Source organism: Schistocerca nitens, chromosome 6, assembly GCF_023898315.1.
Source record: "Schistocerca nitens isolate TAMUIC-IGC-003100 chromosome 6, iqSchNite1.1, whole genome shotgun sequence".
Classification (NCBI taxonomy): domain Eukaryota; kingdom Metazoa; phylum Arthropoda; class Insecta; order Orthoptera; family Acrididae; genus Schistocerca; species Schistocerca nitens.
In genome coordinates, this window is record NC_064619.1 from 256,443,513 (window position 1) to 256,459,765 (window position 16,253).

The window sequence follows — 16,253 nt, forward strand, 5'->3', positions numbered from 1 at the left end:
GTACATGACAGCCATAAAATATTTAAGTAAGTGCCATTCGTAGGCAAATACAACAGCGCAGCCTGTTGGCTTTTCTAGTATCTGAATTTATGTTCACATCAGCTTTTTGCAAGGTTTCCATATTTTTGTCTAACTCTTGTACCTCTTTAGGAAGATCTCAATATGAACCAATGTCTGACAGTTCATTTACGCACTTATGAAATTTCTCATCAGTCCGCCTAAGTTTGAGAGTAACAGAGATATTCACAAGTACAACACAGCAAAGAAAAATGACGTCAGTTACCGATTACCGAGTAACAATGACACAGAAAGAGGTGAAATATGCAGGTTTAAAACGCTTTGACAATCTACTCATGAAAATAAAACATATGACTGATAGCAAAAGACATGTTAAACGTTGTTTAAAGAATTTTCTCCTTAACAATACCTTCCATACCATAGAGGGAATCCTGGGTAGGGATGATTAATCAGTTAAAGAAACGTAAATGGCGAGCATGCAGCCACAAAAATATTACTTTTATTTATTTTTATTTAGTTGTATGTACCGTTAAAATGAGAAGAGGAATTTATGGCACAACTTGACTAGAAGAGGGGATCTGTGTGTAGGACACGTTCTGAGGCATCAAGGGATCATCAATTTAGTGTTGGAGGGAAGTGTGGTGGGTAAAAATCTTAGAGGGATACCAAGGCATGAATGTACTAAACAGATTCAGAAGGATGTAAGTTGCAGCAGTTACTCTGAGATGATAAAGCTTGCACAAGATAGAGTAGCACACAGAGCTGCATCAAACCAGTCTCTAGACTGAAGACCACAACAACAACAACCTAGTCATGGGATAGCTTCTAATATCGGGTCGTACCCTCCTTTCGCACAGAATAGTGCACGAACTAGACGTGGCAAACACTCAACAACTCGGTGGAAGGGCACTGGCGAATCATTGAGTCATTCTGCCTCCAGAGCCGTCAGTAAATGTGAAGGCGTTGTCGATCCAGGATTTTGTGCACAAACTAGCCTCTCGATTATGTCCCATACACGATCGATGGGATGCATGTCTGGACCTCTGGGTGGTCAAATCATCCGGTCGAGTTGCCCATAATGTTCTTCAAACCAATTGCTAACAATTGTGGTCTGGTGACATGGTGCATAGTCGTCCACAAAAATTCCATTGTTGTTTGTGAACAAGACGTCAACTCGGTGGAAAGGCACTGGCGAATCATTGAGTCATTCTGCCTCCAGAGCCGTCAGTAAATGTGAAGGCGTTGTCGATCCAGGATTTTGTGCACAAACTAGCCTCTCGATTATGTCCCATACACAATCGATGGGATGCATGTCTGGACCTCTGGGTGGTCAAATCATCCACTCGAGTTGCCCATAATGTTCTTCAAACCAATTGCTAACAATTGTGGTCTGGTGACATGGTGCATAGTCGTCCACAAAAATTCCATTGTTGTTTGTGAACAAGACGTCAACTCGGTGGAAGGGCACTGGCGAATCATTGAGTCATTCTGCCTCCAGAGCCGTCATTAAATGTGAAGGCGTTGTCGATCCAGGATTTTGTGCACAAACTAGCCTCTCGATTATGTCCCATACACGATCGATGGGATGCATGTCTGGACCTCTGGGTGGTCAAATCATCCGTTCGAGTTGCCCATAATGTTCTTCAAACCAATTGCTAACAATTGTGGTCTGGTGACATGGTGCATTGTCGTCTACAAAAATTCCATTGTTGTTTGTGAACAAGACGTCCATGAATAGCTGCAAATGGTCTGCAAGTGTCCGAAGATAACCATATCCAGTCAATTACAGTTTCATTTCGATCAGAGGACCCAGTTAATTCGTTATAGAGCCACCACCAGATTGAACCGTGCCTTGTTGACAACTTTGGTCTGTGGCTTCGTGAAAGCTGCGTCACACTCAAACAATGCCATCAGCTTTTCTTAGCAGCCGAAATTGGTGCTCATCTGGCCAGTACAGAGTTTTCCAGCGATATAGTTTTCAACCGATATGATCACGAGCTCAGGAGGGGCCCTGCAGGCGAAGTCGTGCTTTTAGCAAAGACATTCGCGTCGATCACCAGGTACCACAGCCCATAACGCCATATTTTCCCGCGCGGTCCTAACGGGCACGTTCATCGTACGTCCCACATTGATTTTTGCGGCCATTTCACGCAGTGCTGCCTGTCCGTTAGCACTGACTCTCAAACGCAACTGCTCTCGGCTGTTAAGTGAAGGCTGCTGGCCATGGCACTTTTCATGGTGAGAGGCACTGCCCGAAATCTGGTAATCTCGGCATATTTTTAACACTGTCGATCTCGGAATATTGACTTTCCCAACGATTTCCGAAATATAGAGTCCCAAGTGTCTTGCTCCTGAACTCACTCTGCGTTCAAAGACTGTTAAATCCCGACGTACGGCCATAAAAACATCAGAAAACTTTTCACTTGACTCACCTGAGTACAAATGACGCTCCGCCAATTCTCTTCCCTTTTATACTTTATGTACTCGAGACTACCGCCATTTGTATACGTGCATATCACTACCACATGACTTTCGTCACTTCACTGTAAATTGTAAGAGGCACATGACTAAGGAATTTTTTGCTAGCGCACTCGAGCAGATGTAATTTCGATGGATTGCTCACGCGCTGCCTGTGATATGTAAGCTATAAGAGAATCTCAGACCAGAGAGCAGTGTTGGCTGCAGGAGTAGCTGTGTGGCAGTGGGAGTAAGTGCTAGCTAGCAGTCTGGTGTATCGAGTTGGCTGGGCCGATCGTGGGGAGCGATGGCGGTGCCTGAGCGATGTAGTATAAGGTAAAAGCAGCCTCGCGCATATGTACTATTGTTATATCAACTCCCTTGTAAATGTTTTTAAAAAATCTCTTAATAATAATCTTTCTTATAAAAATTAACTTTTGACAATCATTCATCTCAATTTAAAGAATTTACTGATTTCTTCAATCCATGGTCATCCCGATTATTGTAAAAAAATCAGTTGTTTCTTTTTATATATGACGAATCTATCGGCCAGCATTGCACTGGGCTGTGCCAGAAAAATTTCTTATAGGAGCAGATAAGTATGCGTTATCCGGCGCCCTATTGAGGCAAGAATTTTCAATTTATTCAGTATGATCTTTCAGGGCCATGACGCAGCACTGCTGACGTCGAAAATTTACCAGTTTAAATTGACAGTCCACTATCGACAGGTTATAAGTAACTCACAATTTTATTGAGAAATTAGCCACATTTTATTATTGGTAGGTTACGAAATTTATCTGTTCGGAGGTTACACTTGGCGACAACCGGCCAGGATCGTATTTTGGGGAATTTCTGAGAAGTTATTTATCTGCTCTTATTTAGCGAATGTTAAATGTAGTTTTCATCTGGCGCAACGCATTTAGTAACTTGTCATTCTTTCTTTCACAGATCATCGACAATTTATTGTTCTTTGTTGTTATTGTGTTTGATCCACTTTTTTGCTTTGTCTTTGTCTGATTTTGCACTTAACTTCGATTTGTGAAAATGCCGCGAAAAACTGCTAACAGTACATCGCGATGTGCAATGAGCGAAAAAGCCGACCTCAATAATTTGACTGATAATACTAGCGACACTCAGTGTCTTAATGAGAATCCTCCAATTACAATCAGTGCGTGCCGACCACAAGTAATGATTTTATTTCGAAAGATGAACAAACAAATTCAATTGTGACCACACTAAATTTAACGACAATTGATGACGCAGCACGTTCCGCTACAATGAACGCTGCCCAGTTTGACGCTACTGATTTGCAAAATTTACACAGTGAACAGATCAATGTCTCTAATGAAAATGAACAATGTAGTGAAAATACGTCAGACTTATTTGATTACGATGTAGTGACCAACAGCGCACATCCGACTGGAAAATCTTTTCAAGAATAAGACAATGACCAAATGGTTACACAAAACGTGACAAATGTATATACACCATCGCCAGTACAGTGAATAGAGTCGCTAATTTTTGGCATGGATCAAGTTATTGCAGTATTGCTTCAACTTAAAGAAAGGCAAAGACAACAATTTAATACACCTTAATGAAAATCTCAAACAGTCGAATGAAAAACACGGAACAATTTCAAACAACTTAATGAAACTTGAAACTTTCTGGCAAATTAAAACTGTGTGTCGGACCGAGACTCGAACTCGGAACCTTTGCGACCCCGGGGTCCTGAGCTGGGGACTGGTCGGCGCCGCCCGTCTCCTGTCACCGTAACCCCCGGACGTGCTTCAGCGACCACCGTATGGCGCGGCGGTGGAATGTTGTATGCTGCGGGGAATGGTAATCTTGGCTTGACCGCCTGGATTGCGAGGAAGGCCGACCTCTATAAAAAACCCTCAATCTTCCGGTGTGCTCCGCGCCTATGAGATGCATGGCTGTTGAGGTGGAACAGTCGCAAGCGGGCAACCTCTGGGGCACCTGCCGCACCTCAGGTGTATAAGGCTTACTCAGGCACGCGGGGCTCTGTCTGAGCGGACCTTTAGTTCCCTAGCTGCTCGTGGGACGCACATGGCAACCACGTATTTCCCTTCACCAACTTCGCAATCAGTCAAGCGCATGAGGGAGGCTAGTCCTCCGGATATGCAGATAGAAAAGAGTAACGGGGCTCATGGAGTCATAAATGAGAATGTTTTCATCGTGATTAAGAGGAAGGAGGGCTCATTTGAAAAAGTGTCTCCTTTCTACATACATAAAGGTTTAGAAGGACTCGCAGGTACGCTGAAATCTATCAAACGCCTGAGGAATGGTACCCTGTTAGTTGAGACTACTAGGGCAAAGCAAGTGGAGCTGCTTCGAAAGTCAACCAAGTAAGGCGAGTATGATATTACTGTCGAGTTGCACAATTCCCTCAACTCCAGTAAAGGCGTTGTCACCTGCCGTGATTTAATGGATATCGATGTCGACGAGCTGAAGCAAGAATGGGCAACACAGGGGATTGTAGACGTGGAACAAAGGACACGTAGGAATAATGGAGTTATTGAGAAATCTGCCACCTTCATTGTGACTTTCAATTCGCCTGTCTTACCTGAATACGTTCTGGCTGGTTTCCTCCGACTTAGGGTTCGGCCTTATATACCTAACCCTATGCGCTGTTTCAAATGTCAGCGATTTGGCCATACGACAATGAGTTGTGGGGGTGAACCAACCTGCGGTATATGTGGCAAGGCAGCTCATGAAGCTGGGACCAACTGCACATCTCCAGCGCTGTGTGTCAACTGCTCTGGGAGCCATCACGTCTGGAGCAGAGACTGCCCCGTCTTTGCGGAAGAACGAAAAATTCAGGAGATCAAGGTGACAAAGAGGCTACCTTATGTGGAAGCCAAGAAAGAGTATAGGGCTACAAAACCCCCTGTCTTTGCCACATCCTATGCCTCCTTGGTGCACAATCGTGCGTCGCAAGTAGACGCTTCGACGCAGACCATGTCCAGCGTCGCAGTATCCTCCACCAATACCTGTACCTGCGTTTGTACCTGCCAGAGCGCTCCCACTAACGATATAGCTATTCAGGCTGCTCCGCCTGCACCAACCGCTATTGCTGAGACAGCTCCAGTGAAGCCTTCGAAGGCCCTCCAGAAACAGAGTGCCTCTCCACTTCCCCCATCCCCGACTTCCACAAAGAAAACGGGACCGGGGAAAGGGGCACGGCGTTTGACGTCACACCTGCCAAAGGCGCCATCGGATGTCGTCCTGGCATCCCTGACTGATGAGGAGGAAATCGTCATGGATTTTGATACCTCTTCCCCAGAACCTGGCAGCCCCTCTGCTGCCACTCGCTCTACAAGTGCCTCACCAGCGCGGCGCAAAGACAGGGGGAAATCTAAACCGAAACGCTGATATGGCTTCCATACTTCAGTGGAATCTGAATGGAGTCAGACCTCGCTTTGCAGAATTGCGGCTGTTAGTACAGGCAAACCCCTTTTGCATCTCCTTGCAAGAAACACATTTTAAAGAGGCTGACACGCCTGTACTTCCAGGATATCGCGTGTACAGGAAAGACGACCTGACTGGTAATAGGGCTCAGGGTGGGGTGGCCGTGTTCATTAAGGACACGTTCCACTCCTCACCTGTGACCTTAACCACAACGCTACAAGCGGTTGCAGCTCGGATCCTGGCCCAGGTTGATGTCACAGTGTGCTCCCTGTATCTACCACCCGCTGAGCGCATTGACAGCGAAGCCCTCGCACGGCTCATTGATCAGCTGCCCCGACCCTTTCTCATTTTAGGAGACTTTAATGCTCATAATGCATTATGGGGTTCCAACAAAACCTGCCCCAGAGGCCAGATGATTGAGCAGTTGATCAGGACTTCCGACATCATACTGCTGAACACAGGTCAGGCCACGCATTTTAGCACCGCTTCAGGTTCGTCTTCTGCCATAGACCTCTCTATTTGTTCGCCTGTGCTTGTGGACATTGTTCAGTGGGTCGTAGACGACGACCTTCATGGCAGCGACCATTTTCCTATCTGGCTTCATCTGCCAGTTGAAATGGGTCGTGTCGCCCAGCCGCCGAAATGGTTGTTCCGGAAGGGAAACTGGACGCTCTACCGGCAGTTGGCTGTTTTTGGACGGTGTGAAGGCGTCCAGGATTGGGTGGATCACATTACGGCGGTGATGCACCATGCCGCTGATGTATCCATACCAAAGTCAAAGGGAACACCTGTGAGGCAGCCTGTCCCTTGGTGGAATGACGACTGTCGTACCGCCATCAGATAGACGGGCGGCTTTGAGAAGATTCCGTTGGTGCCCCACTGCTGCGCATCTGACAACTTTCCGGATAGCACGGGCGCGGGCGAGACAAATCGTTAGGGAGAGTAAACGGAGGTCTTGGCGTGAGTTCCTGAACTCCATCAATAGGTTCACATCTTCAAGCAAAGTATGGGAAGCCATTAGGAGGATCTCAAGGCGATACTCTCGACCGCCAATAGCAGCTATACGTGAGCGGGGGTGTCTCCTAACATCTCCAAGAGACATCTCCCGGGCGTTGGCAGAATCTTTTCAAACTATTACGGCCGATTCTAGCCAGGACCCAGAATTTCTGCGCTATCGGGGTACACAGGAGAGGGCTGGTTTTGATTTCCGTTCAAAGAACGCTGAGGAATACAACCAGCCTTTCTCTTTGTGGGAGTTGGACTCTGCTCTGTCCGTATCTCGGGATACCGCACCTGGTCCAGACCTGATATCGTATAGCATGCTGCAGCAGTTGGATCTGCGGTCGAAGGAAGTCCTCCTTCAACTTTTTAATGAAATTTGGAAGACAGGCGACTTTCCTAGTTCGTGGAAAGAATCGATTTTAATTCCCCTTTTAAAACCAGGGAAGGATCGGACCGAACCCAGTAGCTACCGTAGCATTAGTCTCACGAGCTGCGTCGGAAAGACATTTGAGCGTATGGTCAATCGGCGCCTGGTGTGGGTTCTCGAATCCAGATCCTTACTTACCCGCTGCCAGTGTGGGTTCAGGAGTTATCATTCCACCCTCGATAACCTGCTCCTACTCGAAACAGCGATACAAGATGCTTTCCTACGTAAGCAACACCTTATCGGGGTTTTCTTCGACCTGGAGAAGGCGTACGATATTACCTGGAGGCATACCATTTTGCGGCAGCTTTATGAGTGGGGTTTCCGTGGGCGTTTACCCACACTCATCCGATCCTTTCTGTCGGACAGATATTTTAGGTATAATGTTGGGAATGTCCTGTCTGACCGTTTTAAGCAGGAGAACGGTGTCCCTCAAGGAAGTGTCCTCAGTGTGACAGCTTTCGCAATTGCCATCAATAGTATTGCGTCCACAGTACGACGGCCCGTGCAGTGCTCCTTGTTCGTGGACGATTTCTCCATTTTCTGTGCGTCTTCCTCCTTCACAGCTGCTGCACGACAATTACAGCTGACACTCGTGCGATTGGAGGAATGGTCTAAGACCACGGGCTTTAAATTCTCTTTGGAGAAGACCGTTTGTGTAGATTTTAACCGTTCCCGTTCTCTTTTTAATCTCCCTGTTTTAAAACTAGGAGACACTGTTCTCCCCTTTATGGGAAAAGTGAAATATCTCGGGCTTATTTTTGATGAGAAGCTCACATGGTTGCCACACTTAAAGGATCTAAAGGTCCGCTGTTTCAAGGCATTAAACGTCCTTAAATGCGTCAGTCATAGATCCTGGGGCGCTGACAGGGCACGTCTGCTCCAACTTTATAAGGCCTTTGTGCGACCTCGACTGGAATACGGATGTCAAGCTTATGGCTCTGCCAGACCTTCCTACCTCAAAATGTTGGACGTGATTCACCATGAGGGTATTAGGCTTTCAACGGGGGCTTATCGCACGAGTCCGGTTGCTAGTCTGTGTGTCGAGGCGGGAGAGCCTCCGCTGTCCATTCGGCGTCTTCTCCTCGTAGTACGGCACGCGTACAGGGCCAAGTCCACTCCTCTTTCATTGGCGTCCAACACTTTTTCCCAGCCGGCGCTGGAACGTCTCTTCCGCCACCGTCCGAAGGCAACAAAGCCGTTTGGCATCCGTGCGAAGGAGAGTCTCGAGTTAGTACACCTGGAGGGCATTAAGGTACTCCACCAGGGATGGAGTAGGGGATCTCCCTGGCGACTACAAAGGCCAAGATTACTTCTTGATCTGGCTGCTTACAGGAAGTATTGTACCCCGGACCACCTTTTTAAAATTAAACTTACTGAGATTCTAGAACGCCATTCCAATTTTATTACTGTTTACACGGATGGGTCTAAACAGGGGGATTTTATGGGCTGCTCTGCTGTGTTTCCCGATACTGTCCATCGGATAGGGCTCCCAGAGCAGTTCTCCGTTTACTATGCAGAACTGTTTGCCATTCTGCAAGCATTAGAGCATATTCGCCGACATCGTGGCACGAAATTCATCATCTGCTCCGATTCCCAAAGTGCTCTACACGCTCTTGAACAGATGTACCCAGCAGATCGGATGGTGCAAGAGGTGCAGGACGCACTCCTGCTCTTGCAACAGCAGGGTAAGGATGTAATTTTCTGCTGGGTTCCAGGGCACATAGGGATTCCTGGCAATGAACTTGCAGATGCGGCTGCCAAGGAGGCTTGCTCCATCCCACCTCCTGCTCGCTGTTCCGTCCCCCTGCAGGCCATTACGTCTTTCGTGACTCGGAAGGTCATGCGTTGGTGGGAGGCTCAGTGGCTGGACGTGAGGGATAATAAGTTGCGAGCGGTGAAGGATTCTGTCCGACCGTGGCTCACCTCCTTCCGCCACCGACGCGCTGAGGAAGTAGCCCTTACACGGCTTCGAATAGGACATTGTCCTTTGACACATGGTTTTCTGTTACGTCGTGAGGAGCCACCAACGTGTCAGACATGTGGGACACAGCTGTCGATACGACATATTTTAACTGAGTGTGTTTTATTTGCGGGTTTGAGGGACGATTTCCGTTTCCCACCAGACCTACCCTCTCTTTTAACTAATAATGAGGCGAGTGTTGCTAGAGTTTTACGTTTTTGTGTGATGTCTGGCCTTCTTCCCAAACTATTGGGATTGACGTCTTAATGTGCTGTCCAGTGGTTTGGTCACCCATTATTTGTAAGTGGTCACTCAGCCACCGTTAATTATTTTTCCCTGTTTGTACTGCTATTTTATTTTTAGTTTTATCTCCATGTTTTGATGTGCTGTGTCCCATCTTGCACTTTGAACAATATCAATTCTCTCACAATTCGGCTCTGAATTGAACTTTTGGGAACGGGCGCTGATAACCTCGCTGTTGTGCGCCCTAAAACACTAATAATAATAATCATCATCATCATCGGAACCTTTGCCTTTCGCGGACAAGTGCTCAACCAACTGAGCTACCCAAGCACGACTCACGCCCCGTCCTCACAGCCTTATTTGTGCAAGTACCTCGCCTCCTACCTTCCAAACTTTACGGAAGCTCTCCTGCGAACATTGCAGAACTATCACTCCTGAAACAAAGGATACTGCGGAGACATGGCTTAGCCACAGCCTCGGGGATGTTTCCAGAATGAGATTTTCACTCTGCAGCGGAGTGTGCGCTGATATAAAACTTCCTGACAGATTAAAACTGTGTGCTGGGCCGAGACTCGAACTCAGGACCTTTGCCTTTCGCTGACGACGAACGTACTCGACTACGCAATATTATTTTACAGCAAGCTCCAGTTTTTGACAACATCACTGGTACTATATCCGGTTTTATGTATGAATTTCAAGTTAAACAGAGCAAACTTTATTTACAAGAATTTAATTTTACAATTGTTCACATTCGCGGTACACAAAATATTGTAGCAGACGCACTATCCCGTTCTCTCAACAACAATCAGCAATACATCGCAACGGACTTCTGCCAAGCAAATTCTAGCTTCATGTACATTCAAAGAGTTACATTTGAAAATTTCATTTCGTCGTCATTACGAGACATGGCACAAGAGCAGAGCAAAGACAACATATGGAAAGAAATTAAACACCTTTGGCAAGATAGGAATAAGGTTACCATTAGAAACCATTATACTTTACGCAAGAACATTCTGTTTCGACGCTCTCACCCTGACAGCAACAACTGGTTATTATCTATTCCTGACGAGCTTGTTAACAAATTAATTTGGTACACTCATTTAAGTAACTCAAATTACAGAGACAGAAAATGTTTTCTTATACTGAGGCACAACTGTTATTTTGCCAACATGGAGAAACTCATTCGACGAGTTTTAGCGTCATGTAAAATCTGCCAGAAAGCTGAATCAGACACGAATTCACATATTCCTTCGTTACATTCCATTGTACCGATTAAATTGAGACATAGGGCCGCTGTAGATATTTTTGGACCGATTCCCAGAACTAATAGAGGTTTTTGTTACATCGCCGGCCGGAGTGGCCGAGCGGTTCTAGGCGCTTCAGTCTGAAACCGCGCGACCTCTACGGTCGTAGCCGGCAGTTGTAGCCGAGCGGTTCTAGGCGCTTTAGTTCGGAACCGCGCTGCTGCTACGGTCGCAGGTTCGAATCCTGCCTCGGGCATAGTTGTGTGTGATGTCCTTAGGTTAGTTAGGTTTAACTACTTCTAAATCTAGGGGACTGATGACCTCAGATGTTAAGTCCCATAGTGCTCAGAACCATGTTTGTTATATCTTTGTCGCTGTTGAGCTCACTTCGAAATTTGTTACCTTCACTCCGTTACGCAAAGCTGCTGCTAAATCTATTTCGAATGCATTTGTAAAACATTTTCAGTTTCATGTATGGCATGTATTGGAAGTAATTCCCGACAATGGACCCCAATTTCGATCTGTAATATGGATACGTATGTCACGAGCTAGAAACATTTCTCCGATCTATATATCCAGGTACCACGTTTCTTCGAACCCTTGTGAACGACTAATGAAAGAAATTGGTAAACTATGTAGAATATACTGCCATAAAAGACATATTGATTGGGAAACACACATACTCTCATTCCAGGATGTAATTAACTCCATATCAAATGAATCTACTGTGCTATCTGCGACTGTTATATTTAAAAATGTTGAACCACCCAACAAAATTAAAGAATTAGTATATTTTCTTAGATCTCGTCGACTACGCCACCATGAAATAATTGACATTGCGCTCAGCAACATCAAACGTGCCGCAGAGTGGCGGAGAAGACAGCAAAAACAGGTTTGTACACGCCGTGACTTTCACATTGGACAGAAGATATTAGTACGGACATATTATTAATCCAACAGAGTAAAAAGTAAATGTAGTAAATTTGAGCCTCTATACGCAGGTCCATATAGAATACGAAGCATTCCTCACCCCAATGTAGTACACATAGAAACTTTGAGAACCAGAAAAAGCAAGGGCAATCACCATATTTCCAATATTAAACCCTTTATTGAATGAACATACTTCATGATTTATCACACTGTAATACCATTTCCAGATATTTATATGACCACTTACTGATGATGATTATATTTTTTCTTGACAACTGCCCATCAAGGTATGGTTAGCAGGTCGCTTTTCTTGTCGTTATATATCAGACTCTGCACATTTTTCATTTTTATGTATATATAATGGTTTTCGTTTTGAAAGCAGAATTTTCTCTGTATGCACTATGAAATCTTTAAGATGGAACAAACACCAGTTGACTTTGACATTTTTGCCTTATGATACCACAATATCATGACTATTCTACATTTTTTTGCTACTACATTATGATATTATGTGTACATTTTTGCACTTAAAAACTGTTTATGTTTTTGACCTAATACGTTTTCTGTCATGCTATGCTGTATGCTTAGTTATATCACTAGAAACAAGTTTTCATTTAATGGGTATATGATTTAAATGCAAGATATTAATCCTTATTCATCATTTTCAGAAAGCAATACCACGTAAAAGAAATAAATTATACAACCACAGTGGTTTACTATGAAATAGAAATTTCACCGTCGGAATGAACGAAAGAAAATGCAATACTTTGTCATGAAGAGTAACTGGATCAGAATTAACAAGCATTAACAAGAGTATACTATACACACTGTATAATAGCAGTCTTAACGAATTATTTTTCTTTCAGAATACGAGGCGAATATTGCAGGCTGTCAGACAGAACTACACATGTGATTCTTGAGTTTCTCCCGGCGTATTTTATAATCAAAATATCCACGGGTGTACTGCCGGTCTGCAGTGTCCAACGGGCACAATATTTCGGCGATCATACATGTCGCCGTCATCAGGTGAACTGACGGACTGAGCTCCTGTGAACGTGCCGGCACGGAGACCCGTACGCTATGGCTCCTCAGAGGGAACTGGGTTCGGTCGCGGCGGCGGCCGATTTAAATACCCTCCGCCCGCGGCGCGCTCCCTCCGCCGTCCGCGCCCCGCGCCATGGTCGCGCGGTGGAACAGATTGCGACGGCGTCTGCGATGACGTCGGAGTGATGGCTCTGTCCGCCGTGGTCGTCACAATTATACGTTTGCTCGATTTACTCTTGATTAACCCAATCGCTGGTTCCCAAGCCTTGCTAAGATTATAGCCACAGTCACGGTTTATGAGGTCGTCATTGGTGCGAATTTCGATGGCCTCTCTAACAACGCTGTCCCAGTATCTCGACGTCTGTACCAGAATCCTCGTGCGTTGATAGTCCATAGCGTGATTTTCCGACAAACAATGTTCAGCAACCGCCGACTTGCTCGAATACATCAGTCGAGTGTGCCTCCGGTGTTCACGGCATCGATCCTCGACGGTACGCATCGTCTGACCAATATACGACTTGCCACATTTGACACGGAATCTGGTACACGCCGGCCTTCCTCAAACCGAGGTCATCTTTGGCGCTCCCCACCAGTGCACGAGTTTTATTCGGAGGACAAAACACAGTTCCGACCCCGTGTTTCTTCAAAATGCGGGCGATTTTCCCCGAGAGTGCGCCTGTATATGGAATAAACGCAGTGCCTACCTCCTCCCTCGTGATTTCATCCGTCTCCACAGGTTGTGCTGTAGTGGTTGGGCGGAGAGCACGTTGAATCTGCCACTCTGGGTACCCATTTTTTTTTTTTTTTTTCGAAATACAGGTCTCAGATGTTCCAATTCCTGGGGTAGACTCTCTGCGTCAGAGATAGTGCGCACCCTATGTACTAGAGTTTTAAGTACCCCATTCCTCTGTGAAGGGTGGTGGCAGCTATCTACGTGCAAATACAGATCAGTGTGCGTTGTCTTCCGATACACCCCATGACCTAGGGTGCCGTCAGCCCTTCTCTTCACCAAGACGTCAAGGAAAGGTAATTTACCCTCCGTTTCAGTCTCCATAGTGAATTTGATGTTGAGGTGTATGGAGTTTAGATGTGTAAGGAAGTCAAGGAGTTTATCCATACCATGTGGCAAGATGACGAACGTGTCGTCCACGTAACAGAAAAAGCAAGTAGGTTTCCATTCGGATGACGACAGGGCTTCCTCCTCGAAGTTCTCCATGTACAAATTCGCTACCACCGGTGAGAGTGGGCTACCCATGGCGACTCCCTCCGTTTGTTCGTAGTATTCTCCATTAAAAAGAAAATACGTGGAAGTCAAGACATGCCTAAAAAGTACAGTGGTCTTCTCGTCAAACTTTTGGCTAATCAATTCTAGTGACTCTCGCAGGGGTACCCTCGTAAACAAGGAAACGACGTAAAAACTCACAATGATATCTGACTCATCCAGCCTGAAGCTATCAAGGCGTTTCACAAAAGCCGCAGAATTACGGATTTGATGAGGGCATTTACCCACATAAGGACTTAATATTCCCGTCAGGTATTTGGCCAACAAATATGTAGGTGCCCTGATGTTGCTGACAATGGGGTGTAATGGTACCCCCTCTTTGTGAACCTTCGAGAGTCCATATAGTCTAGAGTCTAGACGGTACCGGACCTTGGGGTAACAATTTCTTAGCGTCACCCTCCGGTAAATCTGCGTCCTTGAGAAGCGACCTCGTCTTGTTGTCCACCTTCTTTGTAGGGTCAACGCTGATCTTCCGGTAGGAATCGTCATTTAGCAGGCTCTGCATCTTATCAGTGTAGTCCTTATGGGAGGCAACAACTGTAGCACTGCCTTTGTCCGCCGGTAAGACAACAATTTCAAAGCGCTCCCTCAGATCACGAATGGCCGCCCTCTCTTTACTGGTGATATTTGACTTCATCGGCTTGGATTTCGTCAACGCACGACAAGTTTCACGACGTATTTCCTCAGCTGATTCAGGCGGAAGTCGAGCTGCAACCTGTTCAACAGCTCTAACAATTTCTGCGACCGGGGTGAACTTGGGGGTGGAGCGAAGTTGAGACCTCTCTGCAAAACCGAGACCGCATCATCACTCAACACCATGCCACTCAAATTGATGACAGTCTTGCACGGAACCTGCAGAGATGGTTTGTCAAGGATACGTGAGAACTTAGCTGTTTGACGTCCCGTTGCCGTCTTATGGGCGGAATCAGCTGCAACCCAGGTGACACCATCAATCCAATCCCAGGCAAAAGAAGTGAAATTACTAGCCAGTTGCAAATGTAGTTTGAGTAATTCCTTATAGGAGCAGATATATATGCGTCATACGGCGACCTTATTGAGCTAAGAATTTTCAATTTATTCAGTATGATGTTTCAGGGCCATGACGCAGCACTGTTGACGTCCAAAATTTACCAGTTTAAATTTACAGACAGTTATTGACAGTTTATAAGTGAGTCACAATTTTATTGAGAAGTTAGTCACATTTTATTATTGGTAGGTTACGAAATTTAACTGTTGGGAGGTTACAAAGTGTTCTATGTTTGTTCTGTCGGCACGTTCCACGTCATAACGATTACCAAGCATTTTACGTAGATTACAAGTAACTATCCATAAATAGTATAACTATAACTTTAGGTGACATCTTTATTCTCATCAGTATTACCGAGACAGCAACACCGTTTAAAAATGTTGTATTTTATTAATTAAAGTAATAACTATTTCCTGCAGTGGTTGCCATGTCTCCTAACAGCAGTTTTATTATCTGGTATTTAATATTGTAATTATAAAACTGTTTTATCATCGACATCATCCTCAGGCGCTGGTCATTGGGACATATGTGTTGTACGTTTATCACATTGATACTGTTTATCCTTGCGAGACAAAGCATCTGCTCTACAGCTGGTAACTGTCAAGTTACTGGCGTCCCCAGCGAAATATATGCAGGCAGGGTTGTAAATGGTAAATAATTTTTGCACCTGATATGGTTTGTGTTTTAAATTAATTAAGCTTATTAAATCTTTTAACTCTGTGCCACGTGTCGCACTGTTTTGCCTATTTATTTATTTATTCGTGTCAGAAGCATTTACGATGTATAAAATAATGTTTACGCCACTAATAACTGTGAAAATCGTGGAGGACAAAAAACACGCCTTCACTGAGAGGTGCAAAAAAAGGAGAATGTTTTTGAGTTACATTACAGACCTATTTTGAATTTCTGTAGAAAATAATAAGAAATGAGCATACAAATTAATATCACTCGACGCTCTAAAATCTTGAAGTACTGAGAAATCATAAATCACTTTCTGCATGTATTTGGATGCCAGGATTGCTTTAACTGTTTAGACTATTACAGCATATTAAACAATATACCACGGAAAACACTAGTATTAGAGTACTAAAGTGGTGATATCTAGTGGAGGCAGTCTGGATTTCTGTTTTATCATGTACCTGCAAAGTAGTGGAAACTGGCAAGGTACTTTTAATCTCTGCCTGTATTTG

The 16,253-nt window shown here is 45.1% G+C and overlaps 1 protein-coding gene across 2 annotated transcripts in view; it reads right to left on the reverse strand.

The window, feature by feature from the left end:
- Positions 1-16,253, reverse strand: part of LOC126263647 (pro-resilin-like) — a 209,052-nt gene that overhangs the window by 59,669 nt on the left and 133,130 nt on the right. The window lies entirely within an intron of this gene.